This window comes from Lactuca sativa, chromosome 1 (genome assembly GCF_002870075.4).
Source record: "Lactuca sativa cultivar Salinas chromosome 1, Lsat_Salinas_v11, whole genome shotgun sequence".
NCBI classification, from domain to species: Eukaryota; Viridiplantae; Streptophyta; class Magnoliopsida; order Asterales; family Asteraceae; genus Lactuca; species Lactuca sativa.
This window is the reverse complement of record NC_056623.2, coordinates 216,118,142-216,142,636: the sequence shown is the minus strand read 5'-3', so window position 1 is coordinate 216,142,636 and position 24,495 is coordinate 216,118,142. Positions and strand designations below refer to the sequence as shown.

At 40.0% G+C, this 24,495-nt stretch overlaps 1 non-coding gene across 1 annotated transcript; it reads right to left on the bottom strand.

Moving 5' to 3' along the window:
* Positions 1-23,958: 23,958 nt before the first annotated feature.
* LOC128131470 (small nucleolar RNA R71) lies at positions 23,959-24,065 on the bottom strand. The gene has a single exon (XR_008229388.1). It is a non-coding gene; the product is annotated as a small nucleolar RNA R71 (small nucleolar RNA).
* Positions 24,066-24,495: the final 430 nt, after the last annotated feature.

Below are 24,495 nucleotides of genomic sequence, written 5' to 3'. Positions count from 1 at the left end.
AAAGTCAAAGTCCCAATGGCATTCGGCACCAAGCTTACCCCTTCTCTAGACAAACCGGCTGTCGACATCACACTCTATCGTCAAATGATAGGCTCACTGATGTATCTAACTGCTAGCAGGCCTGATATCACGTTTTCTGTGTGTTATTGTGCTCGATTTCAGGCTAACCCACGCGAACCTCACATGCTGGCAGTGAAGAACATCCTACGCTATCTCAAGCGAACTGCCTCCTTAGGTCTATGGTATCCATCCAATTCAGGCTTCTTCGTTCAGGCCTATTCTGATGCTGACCTTGGAGGATGTGGACTCGACCGCAAAAGCACAACTGGTGGCTGTCAATGTCTTGATGGGAAGTTGGTTAGCTGGCAATCCAAGAAACAAACATGTGTGTCGCTGTCTACTACTGAAGCGGAATACATTGCCGCTGCATCCTACACATCGCAAGTGATTTGGATCCAGAGTCAACTTCGAGACTATGGACTCAATATGAAGAAGATCCCACTATATTGTGACTCTGAAAGTGCAATTAGGATCTGTCATAACCCAGTGCAACACTCTAAAACCAAACACATAGCACTGAGGTATCACTTCATCAAAGATCATGTGGAAGATGGAAATGTCGAAGTTCACTTCGTAAGAACCACTGATCAACTGGCTGATGTCTTTACCAAAGCTCTTCCTGAAGCATCATTCAATAAAATATTGCAAGGGCTAGGTATGATGGAATCAGCGTCAGTACCTCACACTACCTCTCAAACTCAACCGTAAGAAGCGAAACCAACCGAACGTTCGGGTTCGGTTCACCCATTTCACTCGCTCATTACTTCAAAGGTAGTTTTTCTGTGTTGTATATTTCTTGTTAAAAATTTGTTTTTCTTTATGTAAAAAGTTTTTTTATATTGCATATCTAAACTCCTTGGTTTCTTAAAAATTTTCCATAACCGAAACCTCCAGAAGGTTCGGATTCGGTTTTTCAAAATTTTCAAGAACCGAAACTAACCGAAGGTTCGGGTTCGGTTTTTCAAAATTTTCAAGAACCGAAACTAACCGAAGGTTCGGGTTCGGTTTTTCAAAATTTTCAAGAACCGAAACCAACCGAAAGTTCGGGTTCGGTTTTTCAAAATTTTCCTGAACCGAAACCAACCGAAGATTCGGGTTCGGTTTTTCAAAATTTTCCTAAACCGAAACCAACCGAAGATTCGGGTTCGGTTTTTCAACTTTTTCCAACCGAAACCAACCGAACGTTCGGGTTCGGTTTTTCATTTTTTTCCAGAGTTTTTTTTTAGGTCTTATTTTTATTTTCACTCTTAATTTTTTATTTTTATTTATTACTGTTTTATTTTTTTTATAAATTTCAAAAACTGCAAAAATATTTTATTTAGTTGTGTGCTCATTCGTTTATGGGGATCTATTTGATGACTTACTTAAGTGTCCCTAGAAGCATGCTGCTGTATGTGTCCCAAGCCTCATAAGATTTTGAATAATAGCCTTCATGACCTGGTATACACAAACCTTGTCTTCCCAATAAGGCTAACTCATTTATTCTAATCGTGAGCTACCTCACTCTTTTCTCACATGAGTTCAGAGTCTCCTGCTTGGTCCTTTTGTTCGCAGCAGAGGTACTATGTCTTCTTTCACCATCCCTATTACACTTCTCCATAACATTCGTTTCATCACTGTAACCCTTGAGACTCTCAGAAACTACCACTGAGGTTTATGGTTACACAACATCTGTGTTTATGATCTTAGCTTCGTGCCACTACGAGCTGAGTGAAACCCAAAATTCAACACCAACGAATTGACGGTGACCAATTAACTTGATCAAGTTTTCACCAATGAATTGACGAATGTACCTTCATGAAATCTCAATTTTTTTTTTGCGTGATTCCAATGAAATTGTTACACACCATAACATTTCTTCCCATGGGATCCAGTTTTAAATTTTTATCTGAGATTTCATATTTATCCAACCCACTACAAAATCAACTCAAACCTACTTGTTCAACAGACTACACTGGTCTCACAAGTACTTTGTTCACATTCGTTCTTATATCAAGAATTGCATTGTTGAATCAAAGCGAAACCACCATTACTTAGCCTAATTAACAGAAGCCTTTCAACATTTCTTAATAAATGTTTGATCGTACTTCAACGGGATTCCACATTAACACTTTGAGGTTCTTCTGGACCTTGAAGGAAGAGATTCGTGCCCGGGATCATCAGTTTCGTGTCATTATTGACATCACAGATTATCCTAAAAAGAGTTGCTTTATTTCTTTTTTCTTTTACACTCTTTGCACGAAAATCCAAGATTTTCCAAAATTCCGTTACTAATTATTTTACAGGCTGGATATTTACTGGATGGTTACAAATGAAGTTGTGGTCAAAAATTAGACACGTGGATCATTAATTGGAAACAGCCGTTTAAAAGGGGATAAGACAAAAAGTTGCTGACTCGGCGGAAGTTAAAAGGATAGAAATTCAAACGACGGTAAAAAGGAGGGCGCGTGAATTGGAAACGGCCGCGCTTTTTCTGACACTTGAGGACGCGTGTGCAATGTCGAAGCGTCATATCTCTGAAGTTACAGGCGCGTGTGGAAATGGAAACGATTTCTCTCTCTGAACCGACGCTTATTGGGCGGCGTGATCCTAGGAATCTGACACTCTCTCTCCTACGTGATCATCGCACGTCCCAACTGTCACCAATCAGTCACTCCAAAAACACCCGTTTCGTATTTCCATAAGAGATTTGAAACGATCTTTCTCTCTCCTATCACCTACTATAAAAACCCATCAACACCACCTTTTACCTCTTTACTGCCCCATATTTTCCAAAGCAAAAATACTTCCAAACTCTCTCCCGGTTATCTTCTTCTCCAAACCTGCAACAATGGCTGAATCCTCTTCCGTCCATGCTACTTCTCAGATTCTTCCAATCAGACCTCAACAATGCCTCGTCATTGATCTGAACCCAATGGCCTATGATCCCTATATGTCGCCGGTTATCGAATGCCTCAAGTACTCCCAGCTTGCTCCGGCATTGTCCAGAATTGAAACGGTGCCACTGGTGGCTCTATCTCAGGTCTATGCGACGGCCTACTACGACAAGGGCGTCGACCGGGTATTCTTTGAAGTGGGAGATCACAAGACTTCCATTTCTCGCCCCCGTTTCTGCACGCTGTTAGGGTTTGCCACTGACCCATCGCGTGTTCACCCGGAGACGATTCCGGTTGGTATGCTCTACAACATGTTCTACAACATGGGCTACACGGAAGTTCTTACCTCCGTTGCAAGGTTCAAGAAGTCCTGCCTACCGCCCCAGTGGAATGGGTTATTTACAGTTCTCTTCAAGGGACTGTCAGAAAGGAGCTCAGGATCGGACGGGGCCAGTCGTCTTTTCCTGTCAATTATGTATGGGGTGTACAACGGGATCAATCTGGACTACGGGTTTGTCCTCTGGCAACAGCTGCTTCAGAGCCTCTCTTCTACTTCTCGACACTCCGAGGTGTCGCTGGCCCGGTTCTGGATCTTGATCACAAGATGGGCTATGGACAGGTTTGATGTCCCAACTGCTGACGGTGCACCGATGTCTTCTATTGGTACGTTCCATACCAAGAAGATCATCGTCTCGGATGCATCAAAATTCTCCTTCATTGGCTTCATCCCGGAGACTATGTATGGAAGTGTGCCTTCAGACAGCAGTATGATCAAGGTGATCAAGGAGTTAGGGCCATCTGGTCCGAGGGAACTGACACCGGACATGCTGCGCTCGATTCATGATGCTGACAAACCGGTGGCCAGGGGTAAGAAGGCAGACAAGGGGAAGAAACCATCCAAAGCCCCAAAACCTTCTCCAAAGAAGCGTAAACAACAGAAACCTGCTTCATCCCCACAACCGAAAAGGAGGAAGACCCAACCGAAGCGTAAGCTCCTCATACCCTCCTCTTCAAGCGAATCCGAAGGTGGGAGTTCAGACTCTGAGGGCTCACAAGGAGACGAATCTCCACAACGAGGCAACACACCCCCTCGCTCACCAACCCCGGAGATGGAACTTCACCAATCCCCAGTTCCTTCCCCTCCACCCACAATACCTATTTCCATTCCCACCATAAACCCTACTATTCCACCAACCTCATTCCCTATACCCCCACCCATATTCACCACATCAACCGAAACACCACCAGTAACCGAAACCCCTCCTGTAACCGAACCTCCACAAACCGAAACCCATACACCACCACCACCCGAAACTAACCCCCCACCCACTCAACCTGAACCAACCAAACCCACAACACCCCTAGCTTCACCACCACCTCAATCTCCAGACGCCGCCTCCGATGGCGATGATCAATACCTTGGTGGTGATCACATGAATTTTGATTCGGTCTACTATAGTCCGTTTCAAGTTCAAAGTGATGAGGAGGATGATGCTCCAGTGACAAAGAAGCATCTTCGCGAGCTTAACGAGAAGGTTGATCAACTTCTCGCCTCCTCTTCCAACCAGCAGTCATCCTTGTCTGAAGCTGCCCTTCAGAAGATAGTTGATGCCTTCTCCAGGGCTCAACAAGACTCAGTGGCCTCAGCAACTGCTGCAATAGACGCCTCCACCCGAGCTTGTGAGGCAGCGACCGAAAAAGTCGATAAACTATTCTCCGACGCTTCTGCCCTGCTACAGTCTCTGCAGGAAAGCGCCAATGCCACAACGACAACTCTGGAACCGATTGTTCAGCAATTGGCCAAGTTCGTCTCGATGGAGTTGACTTCGTTCGCTACCCTCCGACAAAATATAAGCGACGACAACTCGGCACTCCGTGCCTCCATCGATGCCCGTCTGGCAAAACTACAAGAGGATCTTGCGGCAGAGAACTCTCTGATGGACGCTCTGGCGAGTAAAACAAATGCCCTAAAGGTCAAGAGCACGCAGCTTTCCAACTCCGAACAACAATTGGAAGCTCTTCGATCCGAGAGGGAAGTCATAAAGACGTGTGTTTCGGATGTCCACGCCGCTCTATCCAACATCCTGGAAGCACACGACCCCATCCTTAATCATTCGGTGAGGCGCACCCTTGCTGAAAAGCTCTCCCCGGCCATGGACCTCTTAAGCAAAATTGAAGGCCTGCCGAGTTTCGTGTCCATTCCGAAACAAGGGGGAGATGAGAAGAAAGGATCGAAACCACCTCCGTCCTCCAAAGCTACTCACACAACCGAACCACCCCCAACTGGTCATGCCTCGGGTTCGGGTGTGAAGAACAAGGGTAAACACATAGCAGAGGATGAAGATGAAGATGAAGACAAGGAGACCATTGCGGACATGTTAAAAAGAAAGAACAGTCGCAATGCTGAAGGTGATGCCAGTCGTGTGGCGCGTGAGCCTGAAGAAGCCGAACGAAAGCAAAAAGAAGCCCACGATCTCCTTGAGAGCCGAAAGTTGCTCTTCCCTGCCTGGACCAGGAATCGTTTGATAAAAGAGGCCATAGAGACTCCTAGCATACTATGGCTCGAGCCGGTGATATCGTTCGACTGCAACAACACCATCGATTCGCAGTTCGATATGCCACTGACTCGAAAGGCGTTCATCTTCCACGCCTTCTCCAACATCTTTGAAGTCCCGCATCCGAACGATGAGCTTGACAGGGAGCTCATTGACTTCTACCTGGAGGCCGCTCGCCCTCAATACCTTACATGGAGCGCCCAAAAGATTGTCAATGCTTGGGTGATGAAGCCTTTTGCCGTGGGGAGATTCACTAACGTCAAGTTCAAGCTTATCCGAGGATCTGCAAGAACTGCTCACATGATCTCTCTGGCGGATCTGCCCAATCTGAACCCTCATGATTGGATAGTCTTGTACAATATCCTGCTGACAAACGAAGCCGAATATGGTCCCATCTTAGACCATGTCAAAAGCATGCTGGCATGCTATATCATGGAGGTGGCCCTAATGGATCAGGAGGTTGCCACAGTTTTTAAGAAGAAACCGAAAGTCAAGCCTGTGGGATCGGCCAGTGATCTGAATCAAATGCAAATGGGCAAGATAGATTCGAGGCGAAACTCTGTGATGTTCACTAGAGCCGAAGGACAGAAATGTCTCTTCGCTTTAGCTGACAAACATCTTTACACCACAACTTGCTTGGAGCACATCTTATCAATTATCAAGCGGTGTAAGGACAATTCGGCTGATGATATCAAGTACTTCAATGATATGATCAATTGGTACATCCGGTTTAGACAGACCATCCTTTCCATAACCAAGTGTCTGTTTAGTACCGTGAAGAAGAAAGTACCAGCTTCAGCCGTCGGCCCAAGTAGAAAGTGAAGGTCTCGCTCCAAATTGACGCAAAGGGGGAGATTGTTGGGCTGAAAAGAGTTTTGATGTTGCGTCTTTTGGGCTCGTTAGATTAGCCTTTTATTCTCCGGTTTGGGCCTGTCCAACCGAGAGCCTTTTATGTATTGTATATAAGTTAATGCTTGCATGCATATTAGGAAAAGATTCTAGAGATTATCGATATAGCGATTAATCAAGAGTTCAATATTTTCCAGTAATCGTTCTTGTAATCTTCCAATCCTTTACAGTTGATGTTCTTAATCGAGCTCTTCTAAGGATTTTATTTAATCATTCGACTCGTTTGATTCAAGTTGTTTGTTCTTATTATTGCGTTTTTACTGTTTTAAATTCATACACTTGTTCAAGATCTAATCGATCTTCTTAGATTAAAAGTAGTTTTAATCACTTCAAAAAGACCAAGTTTCGGACCACCAACCAACAACACCCAAAAATCAAACTTCGGCTCATCATCAAGCGGCTACCGAAGGTTCAGGTTCGGTCCCTCTAATGACCACAAACGAAAGGGTCATTTTGAACCCCAAGTCAGGAAAGACTCTCATTCTAATTTATTTTCCTCTAATTCTTCTCATTCTCAATCTTCTTCTAAACCCAATTCTGTTCCTACACAAAATTCAAGATCATCAACGAACTTGAAAGGAAAAAGGAAGATTTCCTCAGCCAAGGAAGACCGAAAGCAGACTAAAGTTCATACCCCAGAATCTGAATCCAAAAAGCCTGCAACTAATCCTAATAAAATCAAAGTGTTTACCATTAAAAGAAAAGATGAAATAACCTTAATAAAATGAACATATCTTGTTGATGCTTCTCTTACTATTCCTGTTCCTGTGAAAGGCTCACGTGGACCCAAGAAACTTTGGGTTCCTAAATCTGCTTAATTTTTGCAGGTTATTAGTGACGAGCTGTTTGACGAAGAATGGTATATTGATAGTGGCTGCTCACGTCACATGACAGGAAGGAAGGAGGAGCTAAGGGAGTTTCGATCACTTCAAAATGGTGGAAATGTCAAGTTCGATAACAACTCCTATGGAACAATAAAGGGTTATGGGATGATAACCAATGGAGACTTCTCAATAAGAAAGGTGGCATACGTAGAAGGATTGCAGCATAACCTCATCAGTGTATCTCAACTAGTGGGAGGAACCGGTCTCAAAGTTTCATTCGACGACGAAGGCTCAGAAATTATAGAGAAGAAATCCAACAAGGTCATTCTCAAATCAGATCGAAAAGGCGAAATGTTTCCTCTGAATCTCAGACCAATCAAAGGGAATCCAGCCATATGTCTTTTATCCAAAGCTCATTCAGACGAAAGTTAGTTGTGGCACCGAAGGCTCTCACATCTCAACTTCAAAGACATCAACAAACTTGTCGCCGGAGGTCATGTTCGGGGTCTTCCATTGCTCAAATTTGATCGAGAACACTTGTGCGCTGCATGCGAAATGGGGAAACAAAGTCGTCAAAGTCACCCATCTATTATAAACACGAAAGTTGTTGAACCACTTGAGTTGCTTCACATCGACTTGTGTGGTCCATCATCAATAGAGATCATTGGCGGTAGCAAGTATATTCTTGTTATTGTTGATGATTTCTCACGTTTTACATGGGTATTCTTTCTGAAGCACAAATCTGAGGCCACTCCTAAGCTAAAGATGTTTATCAAGCAAGTTGAAGTGCAACTGAGAAAAGTCGTTCGAAACATTAGGAGCGACAATGGACTGGAATTCAAGAACAAAGAATTCGAAGACTTCTTGACAGAAAAAGGAACCAGTCATAACTTCTCAGCCCCTTATACGCCTCAACAGAATGGTATTGTCGAAAGGCGAAACCGATCCTTGTGTGAGGCGGCCCGAACTATGCTAATTTTTGCTTCTCTTCCCTTATATTTCTAGGTTGATGCTATTGTTGCAGCATGTTTTACGCAGAATAGGTCTTATCTCAACAAGCGTTTCTCTCTCACTCCTTATGAGATCATCAATAACAGGAAGCCGAATGTAAAATTCTTCCATGTGTTCGGTTCAAGGTGCTTCATCTTCAACTCCAAACAACATCGTAACAAGTTTGATGTTAAAGCTGACGAAGGAATTTTTCTGGGATATTATCTTACTTCTAAGGCATACAAGGTTTTAAATAAACATTCTAGAAAGATTGAAGAAACATATTATGTGACTTTTGATGACAGTTACGTCAAGAAACTAAAGACTACTGAAGAATCAATTGGAGAGATTTTCTCTCAAACAGGTCAAGTCACAGCCACAATTGCTAATTTATTTGATCAATTCGTAGACTTATTCGATGAACCTGAGAAAGCCACTCTCTCGGAAGCCAAGGCAGCAGACAACAAAATCGATCGTCTGAAGCAGATTGTCGAAGATACAGCCAAACAAATGAGAGAACGAGAACCAGCTCGAAACGAACCTCCTCAGCACAGCACTTCAGTTGAGGCGGAGAATCAATTCTCTTCAAATCAACCGGACTCACAGTTTCAGGGGGAGAATTCAATCCCTGTAACACCCGAAAGCCAGGCTACACCCGAAAGTCCTGTAACACCCGAAAGTCCTGTAGCACCCGAAAGCCCGGTTACACCTGAGAGTTCCGTAGCACCCGAAGGTCCAAATCAACCTGGAGATCCAAATGATTCATCATCTATCGAGGGGGAGAATTCTGACATGTTCTATGATGATGATATTCAATCTGAGTTGGAAGAAATGGTCAACGCCGAATTGGATCCATCCTATGATCCAAACTTTCCTCCGCTCACTAAATGGACCAGAGATCATCCTGTATCTCAGATAGTGGGTAATGTATCTAAAAAGGTCCTAACCCGATCTCAAGTGAAGGCAAAGCAAACCTCCCTATTCTCCAAAGTAGAGTTATGCATGTATAATTCCTTTGTATCCAAAGTTGAGCCAAAGACCGTCAATATTGCTCTTGATCATTCTGTTGGGTTTTGAGCATTCTAACACTCCTATGGTGTACATGCAACCCTATAAACCTTGGATCTATGTTTTCTCTATAATACATGAAAATAAGAACTTTCCAAGGCTTTAATCCTAACTAGCATATTATGAAGTTCTTATACTACAAAGTACTAGTTAGATGACATACCTTTTGATGTAGCTTGATGTCTTCAAGCTTTAAGAGCTTAGCCCCAATAGTGTGGAAGCCTCAAATGGAATCACAAATCACCAAAACACCTTGGAAGACTTTAGAGAATATGGATACTTGGTTCTCTCTAGTGAAATTGGCTAGCCCTTCTTAGTGTACCACACTAGTGCCAATTTCACCAACCAAGGACATCTTTATATAGTGTGGAGGATTAGGGTTAAACCCTAATACCCATGACCTTTCATTTCCTAGGATCCATGGGTTAAACACTCCATGGACTATCCATGAAAGCTTAGCCCAACCTAAATGAACTTGGCCCATTCCATATATATAAGAGTCCATATTTAATTAGTTCCTTTTGATCACTTAATTAATTATAAATTAATTCTTGATCAATACTAATTAAATAATATGATTCCATATTAATATATTAGAACTTATAATATATTAATATTAATCATAAACATACTATTCTCAAAAGATTATCCTTATAAATTGTGTCGGTGAAGTGCAACCCAAATGGACCATGCCGGGTCAGGTCAAGTCTTACCAAATATAGTTATGGACTTAGACATTAATCCAACACATTCTGATTGGGTCCAAGCAATGCGAGATGAACTCAATGAGTTTGAAAGAAATAAGGTCTAGCGTCTCATTCCAACACCAAAAGATGCCTTAGTCGTTGGTCTCAAATGGGTATTCAGAAATTAAATGGATAAAGAGGGAAATGTGATTCGTAATAAAGCTCGTCTTGTGGTGAAAGGATACTGCCAGGAAGAAGGAATTGATTATGAAGAAACATTTGCTCCGGTAGCAAGGCTGGAATCTGTTCGAATATTTCTTGCCTATGCTGCACACAAGAACTTCGAGGTCTACCAAATGGATGTGAAATGTGCCTTTCTGAAAGGAGAACTTGAAGAAACGGTTTACGTGGAGCAACCTCCCGGTTTTGTGAATGAAAAGCATCCAAATCACTACTACATTCTAGACAAGGCAGTTTATGGTCTGAAACAAGCGCCTAGGGCATGGTATGAAACACTAACTAAGTTCTTAAAGATGTCTAAATTGAAACAAGGTTCGGTTGACCCAACCTTCTTTCATAAAAAGGAAGGTAACCACCTTATGATAGTTCAAATCTATGTCGATGATATCATCTTTGGCTCAACGAATCCTAGCTTAACAGCTGAATTCAGAAAGCTGATGGAGACTAAATTTGAAATGAGCTCAATGGGTCCGATTAACTTCTTCCTTGGTTTAAACATTAGACAGTGACCCGAAGGCATCTTTATCAACCAGGAAGCATATACCAAGACTCTTCTTGCTAAATTCGGCATGATGGGAGATTCAAAGGTCAAAGTTCCAATGGCGTTCGGCACCAAGCTTACACCATCTTTGGAAAAACCGGCAGTCGATATAACGCTATACCGCCAAATGATTGGTTCCCTGATGTACCTTACAGCTAGCAGGCCTGATATAATGTTTTCTGTGTATTATTGTGCTAGGTTTCAGGCGAATCCTCGTGAACCACACATGCTAGCAGTGAAAAACATACTCCGATATCTGAAGCGAACCACCTCTCTCGGTATCTGGTATCCCTCAAACTCAGGTTTCTTTGTTCAAGCTTACTCAGATGCAGACCTTCGAGGATGTGGTTTAGACAGGAAAAGCACCACAGGAGGCTATCAATTCCTCGACGGGAAGTTGGTGAGCTGGCAATCTAAGAAACAAACATGTGTTTCACTGTCTACAGCCGAAGCAGAATATATTGCAGCCGCTTCTTGCACATCTCAAGTGATTTGGATCCAAAGCCAACTCCGGGATTATGGACTCAATATGAAAAAGATCCCACTATATTGTGACTCAGAAAGTGCAATTAGGATCTATCATAATCCAGTGCAACATTCCAAAACCAAACACATTGCACTAAGATATCACTTCATTAAAGATCATGTAGAAGACGGAAACGTCGAGATTCATTTTGTTCGAACTACTGATCAACTGGCTGACATCTTCACCAAAGCTCTTCCTGAAGCAAGTTTTAATAAAATTCTACAAGGGCTAGGTATAATGGAATCGGAGTCAATACCAAAAACTACTTCTCAAAACTAAAAGTTGGAAGCGAAATGAACCGAACGTTCGGGTTCGGTTCACGTGAGTGCCGAAATGAACCGAGCGCTCGGGTTCGGTCCTATTCACTTGTCTTTGCTTTTCACTTAAAGGTAGTTTCTTTGGTTGTAAACTTTTCGTACGCTTATTTCTCAATTATTTCTCTCTTATTTTTCAATTCTTTTTCTTTTTCAAACATTTTTTTTAAAACCGAAATGAACCGAGCGCTCGGTCTATTTCGGGTTCGGATCCAAATTTTTTTTGTTTGTTTTATTTTTGTTTTTCTATTTGAATCAAAAACTCCAAAAATATTTTTTTTGTTTTGTTCGTTAATTTTTATTTTATTTTTTTATTTTATTTATTTAATTTTTTTATCATTTGTGGATAATCAATGGGGCAAGTATTGTTCTCACATCTTTTAATAGTTAAATGTCCCTAGAAGCATGTTGTTGTATGTTGTCCAAAGCCTCACCTGATTCTGAATAATAGCCTTACTGACTTGGTATATACAAACCTTGTCTTCCCAATTAGGCTATCATATTTATTCTAATCATGAGCTACCTTACTCTCTTCTCACATGAGATAAGAGTTATCTGCTTGGTCCTTATTTTAACAGCAGAGGTACTTTGGTTTCTTTACACCATCTCCAATATTTTTCTCCATCCTATTCGCTTCATACACGTAACCCTTGAGACTCTCAGAAATTACCACTGAGGTTTATGGTTACACAATTTCTGTGTTTATGATCTTAGCTTCGTGCCACCACGTGCTAAGTGAAACCCACAATTCAATACCTACTATGCATTGACGGTGAACAATTATATTTGCTCTAGTTTTCACTAATGAATTAATGAATTCACCCATGTGGTTGTACCTTGAAATCTCCTTTTTTTTAGATTCTTATGAAATTGTTAAATCCCATAGCATTTCTTCCCTTAGAATCCAGTTTCAATTTTTTTGAGATTTCACCTAAAAGTATTTTCAACATGCCACTTAAATTCTCTTCACACCTACTTGTTCAACAGACCACATTGGTCTCACAAGTACTTCAGTCGATTTCTGTCTTATGTCAAGATCAGGAATTCTGAACTGAAGTGAAAGCCTCCCAAATTAACCTTATTTAAAGATGCCTTTCAACACTTCTTAATAAGTGTCTGATCATAATTCAACGGGAAACCACACAAACACTTTAAGGTCTCTCTTAACTTTGAAGGAAGAGATTCGTGCCCGGGATCCATTGTTTTGTGTCTTTATTGACATCACAATTTCCCACATATAAGTTGCTTTATTTCTTTTTCTTTTACACTCCATGCACGAAAATCTTTTTCATTTTCCGTAAATCTGGTTTTGTTAATTACAAGCTATTTTTGGCTATGGGATTTAAGGTTATAAAAGAGATATGGCTCACAATGTTACACGTGGTCATTTTGCTCTACGACGACAGCTCACTCTAAAGGGATAAGTTGCTGACTCAGCCGAAAGTCTAATCGCTTTGATATTTCAAACGGCGCTTGATGGGAAGGCGTGTGAAGCGGAACCGTTTTTAACATTTCAAACGGCGCCTGATGGGAAGGGGTGTGAAATTGGACAGTCTTTCTCTCTCCTGTGTAATCATCAGGGCTCTAAACTGTCACGCGTCAATCACCTAAGGAAACGCTTCGCATTTTTCTTGAAGATTTGGGAACAGATTTTTCTCTCTCTTCTCACCACGGTATAAAAGGTAACTTCTACCATTATTTACCTCTTTACTACACCAAATATTCAGAGAGCAAGAAAAGATTTGTTTCTCCTACTGTTCATCATATTCCCCAAATTCTTCTCTTCAATGGCGGACTCCTCTTCAGTTCATGCTACTTCTCACATTCTGCCAGTCCGTCCTCAACAAAGCCTGATCATAGATCTCACTCCACAAGTTTACGATGCTTTCATGTTTCCAATCGTGGAATGTCTCAAGCATTCGCCATTGGTTTCAGCTCTCACCAAAGTCGAACCTGTTCCAATGGAGTGTCTGTCGCAAATCTTCTCTATAGTCCACTATGACAAGTCTGTCGATCAAATTTTCTTCGACATTCTTGATAACAAGGCCTCCATCTCCAAACAGCAATTTTGTTCGCTTTTAGGGTTTGAACCTGATGAGTCTAGGGTTAACCCCGAATCCATTCCAGTGGGACAGTTGTTCTCCATGTTTTATAACATGGGTTATACTGAAATTCTGACGACCGTCACAAAGTTCAAGAAATCTTGCTTACCTCCTCAGTGGAACGGCTTCTTCACAGTTTTGTTTAAGGGGTTATCGGAACGAAGTGCAGGTTCAGACAGGGCGATTCGTCTGTTTATGACCATTCTCTATGGGTTGTACCACGGCATCAATCTCGATTTTGGATCGGTTTTATGGCCGCAGCTGATTCAGAGTCTAGCGTCTACTTCTCGCCATTCAGAGATCTCCTATGCCAGATTCTGGACGCTGGTCACAAAGTGGGTGATGGACAAGTATCACGTTCCTATTGTTGCTGATTCTCCACTCTCCTCAATAGGAACTTTCCACACTACGAAGATAATCGACTTTGATTCCTCTAAATTTCAGTTCGTTGGCTCAATCCCTGAGTCAATGTATGGATGTGTTCCAAGCGACAGCCGCATTATCAGAACTTACAAGGAGTTTTGTCGCTCAGATCCCAGAGAGCTCACTCCTGAAATGATTCAATCAATCCACGATGCTGATAGGCCTGCTCCCAGGGGAAAAAAACATGACAGGGGAAAAGACAAGAAGGTTGTAAAAGGAGCGAAAGGTCCTTCTCCGAAGAAACGCAAACCTTCCAAGGCAGCTCAATCCCCTCCATTAAAGAAGAGGAAGACTCAACCTAGGCGCAAGCTTATTCTTGCCTCCTCCTCCAGCGAATCTGAGGAAGAGAGTTCAGACTCCGAAGAGTCCCTTCGAGGTAATACTCCTCCACGTTCGCCTACCCCTGAGGTACCTGATTCCACTAGAACTGTCTCTCCTCCCCCAATCTCCATCTCCATTTCCATTCCCCCCATAACCTACACTACTCAAATACAACCCACCTCTATCCCTGTACCACCTCCTATTTTCACTAAAGCTACCACAACAACCGCCTTTGGCGTTAGAACCAACGTATCTGATATGGGGGCTCCTACTATAGCACCCGAAACCACTCCCACTACCGAACATACATCCGTACCCGAACCTACTTCCACAACCGAGCCTCCACCCTCGCCCTCATCTCTCGCTCACTCAGCAGAAAGTGAAGAACCTTTTCTTGGAGGAGAGGACATGACTTTGACTCGGTCTATTACAGTCCGTATCAAATGCAAAGTAATGATGACGATGATACTCCAGTCACCAAGAAGCATCTCAAGGAGCTTCATGCGAAAATCGATTCTCTCATTGCTTCCTCCTCCTCTTCCTCTCAATCTACTATCTTAGAGGCTGCTCTTCAGGGGCTTGTTGATTCGTTCACCAAGGCTCATGAAGCCTCCATCAACACTGCCACTGCTGCTATTGACGCCTCAGCCAAGACGTGTGCTGCTGCGACCGAAAAAGTCGAAAAACTATTTGTTGATGCTAATTCACTTTTGCAGTCTTTACAGGGAGCTGCAGACTCCAAGGAAGAGAAGCTTGACTCTCTTGTCAACAAACTGGCCACTTCAGTTGCCTCAGAACTGCATTCCTTTGCCAGTCTTCGTCAATCTCTCAACGATGACAAAATATTATTCCAGGCGACTGTTGAGGAGCGCCCGACTAAGCTGTAAGAAGACCTAGCTTCAGAGAACTCAGTGATGGATGCTCTTGCTCGCAAGACCACTGCTCTCAAGGTCAAGAGTCTTTATCTTTTCCAATCTGAAAAGGAAGTTGCATCTCTTCGATCTGAGTGTGCGGTTATTTCATCGTGTGTTTCGGATGTTCACGCTGCTCTCTCCAACATCATTGAAGCACATGATCCTATCCTAAATTACTCAGTGAGGCGCACTCTCACAGAGAAGCTTGCTCCTGCCCTTACTCTACTAAGCAAAATTGAATGGCTTCTTGAGTTCGTGTCCTATCCGGAACAAGGGGGAGAAGATGTGTCTCAACCGCCTCCCACTTCCACAACAACTAAAGCAACCGAACCTCCTCCAGCAGGTCAAGCCTCAGGTTCAGGTGTCAAAGACAAAGGTGTTGGATAAGGTGTCTATGTCCATAACTTATTTGGTATATACTTGACCCGACCCGGCATGGTCCATTTGGGTTGCACTTCACCCGAACTATTTATGGATAATTTTATGAGAGTTATACACATATGTTTATTAATATATTATAAGTTATAATATATTAATATGAATTCATGTTATTTAATTAGTCTTAGTCTTAAATTAATTATGAATTAATTTAGAGATTAAAAGGAAGACTAATTAAATTGTGGGCTATTGTTTTATATGGTGTGGGCTAACACTCATTTGTTAATGGGCTAGGCTTATATGGAAGTCCATGGATGATCCATGGAGCTTTTAACCCATGGATCCTTGGAAAAGGAAAGGTCATGGGTTATTAGGGTTTCACCCTAACCATGCACACTATATAAGCATGCTTATGTTGCGTGAAATAGCCACTAGTGTGGTTTTGTGTGTGTGGCCGATTTTCTATGTGTGTATACACTCTCTCTAAAGTTTTCCAAGAGTTTGTGGTGATTTGTGATTCCATTTTAGGCATTCACACTATTGGTGCTTGGCCCTCAAACTCCTTAGGAATCAAACTCATCATCAAAAGGTATGTAATCTCATCTAATTCTTTTATGTTTAAAAGTACCCCATGCCATGTTAGATATGTTATGAACCTTGGAAAAATTATTATTTTGCATGTATTAGACAAACATAGATCCAAGGTTTATTAGGGTTGCATGCACACTTAGGAAGTGTTAGATTGCTTAAAACCCAACAGTGGTATCAGAGCCTAGGCTTGCTTGTTTGATACTTGATGCAAAAAAAAAAAAAAAAAAAAAAAAGAGGTAGAATGATCGGAATGCAGAATTTCGACTTTTGCTGCTGGAAATGGACTAGAAACATTACCCTAAACTGTTTTGGTGTTTTAAAACTTGTTTTAGTTGGTGTAATGGTTGTTCTAATCCATTTACAATAGCATATATCAAAATTCCATGATTTTTATGTGTTCATATAATTCTTGAAATTTTGATGATAATGTTCATGTTCTTATGAATTTAGAAGATGATAGGAATTATTTGCTGAATTGTTTGGAATTAATTCTTGATCATTTATGTGTTTTAATGGAGTCCATAATTTGTTCTCAAGTTATGGATATCCAAAGGTCACTTTTCTTTAACAGACATTTAAACACATAAGTTACATGAAAATGAAGAGTCTTCATTTTTATGAACCTTTAATTCATAAGTTATGAAATGAAAAGTTTTTGGATAGTTACAAAACTTTCCCTCAAGTTTTGGAATTTGTAAAGTTTCACACACTTTAATAAACTTTAATTCCAACCCTTAGAGTTTTAATAGTTAAAATTCAACCCTTATACTATTTATAACATTAATGGTTAATTATTATATATATGTATAAGAATAAGTCATTCTACCGTTAGTAGGCCTCATTCACGAAGCCGGTCTATAAGGTGGGTATAAGGTTGTTGCCTATAAAATGGCAACTTAATGGGTGTCCACTCTCACCCACTGCTTACTTGACTGGTGGAGGGTCGTTAGCCGAACGGGTAGGACAATGACTTTAATTCTCATTAAAAGTATAATGATTATTATAAAGTAACTAAATGTTTTTATTTAATTCCCAATCTTAGTTACTTTAGGAAAAATGTGAATTTGATGCTAGCCCATGGAATTCACACTTTGTACCTTACCAAGTCGTTGGTGGAGCGTGTGTGGTTAACCGGCACACTAACTTGGACTAGTAAGGATCACGAAGGGTGACTTAATGTTTGTCATAGATCAATGGAGCGTGTGTGGTTAACCGGCACATTGATTAGGTGATAATATTAAGGGTACCAAGTGAATTGGTATGGTTATTCACACCTTGTTTTGTGATCCTCGGCATCCCAGTCACAAAATTTGAGAGGGCACACTCGAGATTGAAACATGCCATTGAAAAGTTCAATGAATCTTAAAAGATCTAGGAATTTCAAATCCAATTAAAACCTAATAAATTATTTCGTTTTTTATGGTGGAAATTGGTGAATCGTCATTCGCCTACCTTCAAATATTTTATAGCTTAGATTACGGCATCCCTCTTCCAAATTATAAAATATTGTGTTGGGTTCTAGCCTTAATATTTCATATTGGGTGTTATATTAAGGATTTTGAATCAACTAACATGATTTTCTCCCATTATAGATGTCTGGTTCAGACAACTATGATCTTCCCAAATCTCTTGAAGATGGTGTCCCTCAACATCATGCTTCACTTCCTCCACCTCCTCCAATTATTCTCCCTCACCCACAAGTTCTTGAAAAGTTTAAAGTCACTCAATCCCTATTGGCAAGCATAGTCTATGTGTGCTCACACCTTGGAGATAAAGTCACACATTGACAAGCCGGGAGAGTTGGGTGTCAAAGTCTTGTGTAAGTTGGATGTTCAATCACTTTCTTAGTAACATAGTGAGTCTCTTTGGGACTACTATGAGGCAGATTATGACATGACCCTTAATGATGTTATCTTTTTGCTTGGTGTTGTGGAATCAGCAATGATTTGGAACACCAGTAAAGCAAATTTGATTAAAAGAACAACTTCCCAAGTCTTAAATGGACATTGATAATGGTAGCATTGGATATCTAGAAAAAGATTTCTCTTCCCAATGGAAAGGGATCGGCCATAGTCAACTCGGTTGAACAAATGGTAAAGAGAAAGGCTAAGTCTGAGATAGTCTCATGTGCCATTACCAAAGGGTCCATGTGTTTTGTTGCCAAAGGAAGGGGCATTGGTTGCGGAGCTGCCCTATTCACCTGAAAGGTCATAAGGTTGATCAAGTCAAGAGGTTTGACTCTACTTCGGGTAAAGTCCACTGTCTAACTCTATTAAGTTCCTATTTGGAGATTCTTATTACATAATGTGAATGGGTCACATGTTGATGGTTTTAAGAATCAAAGAAAAGATAGGAAGCTTAAAGTAAGTATATGTTGATTCTGATTGCGAAGGTGGGTTTCGATCGCATGGTTCGACAATCAGAATTTTGAGATGTTGCTTAAGAGTTATAATATATTGCTTATGAATAGATAAAAACAAGGTTTTCATGTGGATTGTAAGGATAAGTTTTTCTGCAAAGTTTTAAAATAAAAGAAAAAAAAAGGTTTTAATTTTATTTATTTTAAAAATATCCTTACAATGGCATCTGTGGAAAATTGTTGCTTATATGTTTCCAGTAATAGCAATATTGGAAAGTGGATTTGATTCCTTCATTTGTGGTAGTGTCTGAATTTACCGAATGAAGAAAGTTTTTCATCACCCAAGTTCCAATTGGATAGAAACTCGGAATCATACAAGTTGTATTGTATGATGAATGAGAATTTTCATCTTTGAAAATCAAGACTAATTCTTTGATCACATGTATATGTGAGTCAGTTGAAGGACTAAGGAATTAGGTACACTGGGTGTGCGCTAGTCAAGGTCCACCACAAAGATTGATTTGTCATGATTTACTAAAGATTAGTAAATATGATTATACTTATGAGGTTAAGTATAATTATGTAACAGGGAAAGGTTACAATGTATGACAAAACAAATGAGAAGAATCAAATTAGGCAGAAAGATAAAAGTTTCTCAAATCTAAAAGGATGGGAGAGTACTTTAGTATCGTATTTCATGATCATCTTAATGATTATGAAACCATATCACAAATTCATACTCTAAGGATGTCTTAGTGCATTGTTATGGCTAAGAAGAGAAGCCATGAATTGTTGGATTGGTTAAAATAAAGAAGATGAGTCATACTTCGTTCCAAAACAATTCTTAGAGTCATACTCCAAGATTGTAACTTTGAGTGACATAAAGGAAAATTTATTAACACTAGTCAAATGTAAGAGTAAAATGTTTTCTACCCTTGTACATTTGAGATTGGTAAGTTGTGATGTCTTGGATGAGACAAAGACCAACAAGGACCAATTGTGTGAAGTGTTAGTCTTGATAAGAATCCGCACTATCCCTTGAATATTTGTTTTGTCAAGGAATGGTTCTTGACTTGGGAAACTTATAGGTCAAGGGGACAGTGGGAGCCTTAAAGATCCTGAAAGAGTTTCAAGATTTAATCAAGAGTAAAACCTGTAATTTATCACTAGCACGCAACTTAAGGTTTGCAACCTATCGTGTTGACATAATTCTTATTTCTGTACCTACATCAAATAAGTTGAATTTGCATGTGAGTTATCAGAGTTCAACTTGGAAGCATTGGTGGGCCTTGTGCTACCAAGATGACAAGAAACTAAGATTGAACAAGTTTAATCCATATAAGACTGAATTTGTCACTAACCTTATCTTGTGATTATGGTTTTGACAAATTCACATGGATAGGAACTCATACACTATAAAATCTAAGTGCCATAAGGTTTCTCTCCGATTCATGAAAATGATGGTGAGGAAACGCTTTCACTAAGTAGATTTAACGTAGATATCAATTGTGTTATTTACATTTTTCAAAAGTCGTTAGTGGAACGTGTGTGGTTAACCGGCACACTAACATGGACTTGTGAGAAATGGCAAATGCCTAAGCAATTGAGACTATGATTACGACATCCCTTTCATAGTCCTGCAAATTGTTTAGACACACATGTGAGCTATCTAAGAAAGGGTGTATGAATCTAAATTTCAGAAGTCCAGCAAATTTCTGGAAATATGTCAGAGCTAGTGGGAGCATAAGTGTTATGCTGATAATCATCATGTTAGTGGGAGCATGATTATTATGTTTAGTGTTGCAAGTTAGCAATGTTAATTATAGAAAAACAAAAGTTTCAATTCATGAAGTTGCAGAGGTTGAAAAAGTCGTTTTGCTATAATTAAGGGAGAGGAAATTATACTTCATTTCAATTCTAGAAGCTTAGATTGAGATTTTAATCATCTTTAGTCAAGGACATATATATGAATTTTATGTCTGAATGGTTCGACTTAAGGGAATTCTATATATATTGCGTTTTCAAAATTCGATTATGATTACGGCATCCCTCTTCATAGTTAAATTTTGAAAACATGGCAAATAAAAAAAAAGTAAAAAAATATTGTAGCAAAAGACTGGTCTAGTATCATGTCTTTATGTCAAACATCATGAATCGTGTCCCATATGCTTCGGATATAGGATCGATTGCATGTGCTATAATATTCATCTTTTCTAAATTTTCCAAATGCTTAAGGCATTGAGAAGGGAAAAGTCTAGAACTGGATATGACTAAAGTGATTAAGCAATTGTCGAGGACAAATCTGAGGTTCGCCAAAGATTGGTTGCTCATGGAAAGTTGGAAGTATGATGTAAGTTGTCGGAAAGGACCATATTGACATATACTGAAAAGAAGTAACTCTTGTTCGGAAGTGATAGTCAAAATGGGACTATGGAAATGTCTCCATAGGTGGAAGTTATTCAATCTATGTAAGATTAGAAAACCTTAATGCAAGAAGGATGTTCAAAGCAATGTACTTTGAATATGAGACTTTCGTTCCATAGAAGTTGACCTTCTTTGGAATACTCTGTAATGACTAGTCACAAGGTTTTGGTGACTTTGCGCATAATCATTACAAGAGGAACATTGCATAAAAGTTTAAAATTTAACAGACTTTTTGGTAAATGATAGGAATCGGGGATTCTCACATTTACAATAAGGATTTGGGATTGTGAAATGAGTATCAATGGAATCATGTTCAATCGATCTATATCACAATGTAAGGATCATAGACAAACATAGTGTGCATACTTGGAGTATGGCATAACTATTGTTTAGAAAAACAAAGTGTACATGCTAGGAGCATGGGACAACTGTTGTTTTTTATTCAAGTCTTAAATTGATTGTTTGAAACGTTATACAATGAATAATGTGTAATGATATGTGCATAATTAGTTCATATTAAGTATACATTTTTACTCATTTATTAGCTAAATTATTGCATATTATGGACAAAAGGTACTTAAAAGTGTTAAATTATGTTTTTCAGTCCAAAGATGAAGCTCGGAAGCGAAAGGAAGCGGGAGAAACAGTTAGAAGATCGAGAATGAAACAAAGAAGAAAAACATTGAAAAAAACCCCTACTCGGCGAGTCAGATCGACTACTCGGCGAGTCCAATCGAAGAATCGAGAAGATAATGACTCGGGATTCCAGAGAGTTATCACAATACGAGGAATGTGAGAGGGACTCGACGAGTCACCACTTGACGCGACGAGTCGATTCGGATATTTAAAGATAATTCCACAGATCGATAGGGAGGAGTTCTGGGACGATTCAGAAGTATTTTGCTACGATTGAGAAGCCAGAGAAACCCTAGAAGACGACGAAAGGAGCTAGAATTCAATTCCGGAGAGTAATTAAGGCAAAATTTCATCATTCCACTTATTCTTTTGTTTATTCATCATGATTAAGCAACTTGACTTTGTTTGTTTGCTGTTATTTACTTTAATTATGAGCTAAAACCTTTAGACTTCTATTTGGGGATACAAAGTTGACAATATGGTTTGATTGATTGGTAGGATTAATTCCAAGTTGGTGAATTTTTGTTATTTTAGCTTGCTAAAGAACCTTGTGTGTGAATGATAATTGATTTTCTGTTAATAGGAAGGTAATTAATTAGCATGAACATCTATTGATTATTGACCTCATATGTCATGTGAACACTATGCTATATGTCTAGGATTAATGAATATGAAACTAGAATTAATAAGAAAATTGAGTAAATTCATGTGCAAGCTTGTAAGATAACCATCAAACAAGGAATTAATTAATAGAATAAATTAGTTAACTATTGCAAGTCTAACTTAACCCGAATAATTAATCTAGTGAATATAATTAAATTACACAATTGGCCACTGTTTAAGTTAGTTTATTTGCTAAGGATTAGGGTAGTGAACACGAATCTAATCACTTGAATCGGTAACCAACGAAAGAATTAATCCATTGCACCATTACCTTGAAATCAACCATAGAGTTAACCGAGTTAAACTAAACAGAAGTTCCTTTCCAATTATTGAATCTAGTTAAGTCGTTATTTTCTAGTCTTAAATTAGTAATAGTTAGTAAGTTTCTAGTCTTGTAAAACTAGAGAAAACCCCTACTTCTTAATTAACTTAGATTAAATTAGTTTTTAGTTTAATTTGTCGTTCCCTGTGTTCGATACCCTGCTTATTTAGCTATACCACAATTGATAGGTTCACTGCCTTTTGTGTGTTATTTGATAATTAAAAGTAGATTTAAAACTAAGTGAGTTTACACACATCAAGTTTTTGGCGCCGTTGTCGGGGAACGGTTCTAAAATTAATATTAAATTCTAGTTTAATCGATCCTTTGTGTGGGATTTATCTTACACAAAGTTATTTACAAAGCAAATCAGTAAGTAGATTTAGTTTTATTAAAATTCCGTTTTTAGAGTAACTAGAAATTTTCTTTTCTGTTTTTACCTTGAACTCGCCGAGTGCACTCGTGCCGACTCAGCGAGTACATCGCTGTTTCAGTCTTTTTTATTATTTCGTTTTTGTTCCTTTTACGCGTTCTGTATCTTTTGTCTTGTTTGTTTACAGTTGTTTCATGACCCGAGGATCTGATACACCTCTGGTACCTCCTTTGGAAGACCCGGAATCCGCATTAAGAAAAAGCAAAGGAAAAGCCGTTGGAGAAACCGCAACTTCAAAGAACTCACCACTCAAGAATTTAAAGTCCGTTTTCAGCAAGAAAAGGAGCAGCAAATCAGGAGCATCTAGTGCCTCGTTAACAATTGAAGAACCAATTCAAGAAGATATCAAGTACGAGACCGAGGAAGAAGAAAAGCATACTTACGAGCACGAAACCGATTCCGAAGAAGAGTTAGCTATCACAATGGCTAACATCGATGAAGTACCCATGGGGGAGTGGAAGAAAAGGATGCGTGATGACACTGGGCCGGGGCTTGTGCAACCCGCAATTCCCGCAACCGCTACATTCGAACTAAAAGGCCATATTCTCACCCAACTCAAGGAGATTCCTTTTTACAGGAAGGATCATGAAGACGCTTACAAGCACTTGGACGAAGTGAATGATGTGGCCGATTACTTCAACGTCCCGAATGTTCCACGCGAGACCCAGCTTCTTCGCATGCTTCCTGTCACATTTAAAGGAGCTGCAAAAGATTGGTTAAAGTCACTTCCTCCCGGATCGGTCACCACATGGGCCAAGATGAAAGAAGAGTTCATAGACCATTTCTGCCCGCCCTCCAAGATATCCAAGCTAAAGAAAGCCATTGCCAACTTCGAGCAACAACCCGGAGAATCTCTTTATGAAGCTTGGGAAAGATACAAGAGCCTACTTAGAAATTGCCCACACCATGACCTTAATAGCCAACAAGAGGTCTCCATCTTCTATGATGGAGTCAATGTCACCACAAGGCAATTGCTTGATTCTCAAGGCCCGCTCACAAAGAAGGCACCCCCGTTAATTAAAGAATTAATTGAAGAATTCTCTAAGCACTCTAGAGAATACCATAATCCGAGAAACGAAGTAAGTCGTGGGGTAGTGAACGCGGCAAATGATAGCATGGCGGCGGTGATAGCTAAGCTTGATAGTCTAGATCGAAGAATGACAAAAATGGATCAAACAATCCATGCTATTAGGGTAGGATGCGAAAATTGTAGAGGGCCCCATCTCACAAAGAATTGTGATTTGGATGAGAATGGAAATAAGAAAGCTCACGTCTTTTATTCAAGTAGTGATCGATATGATGAAAATTGGCGGAAACCTAAGAAGGATTGGCTACCATACGAG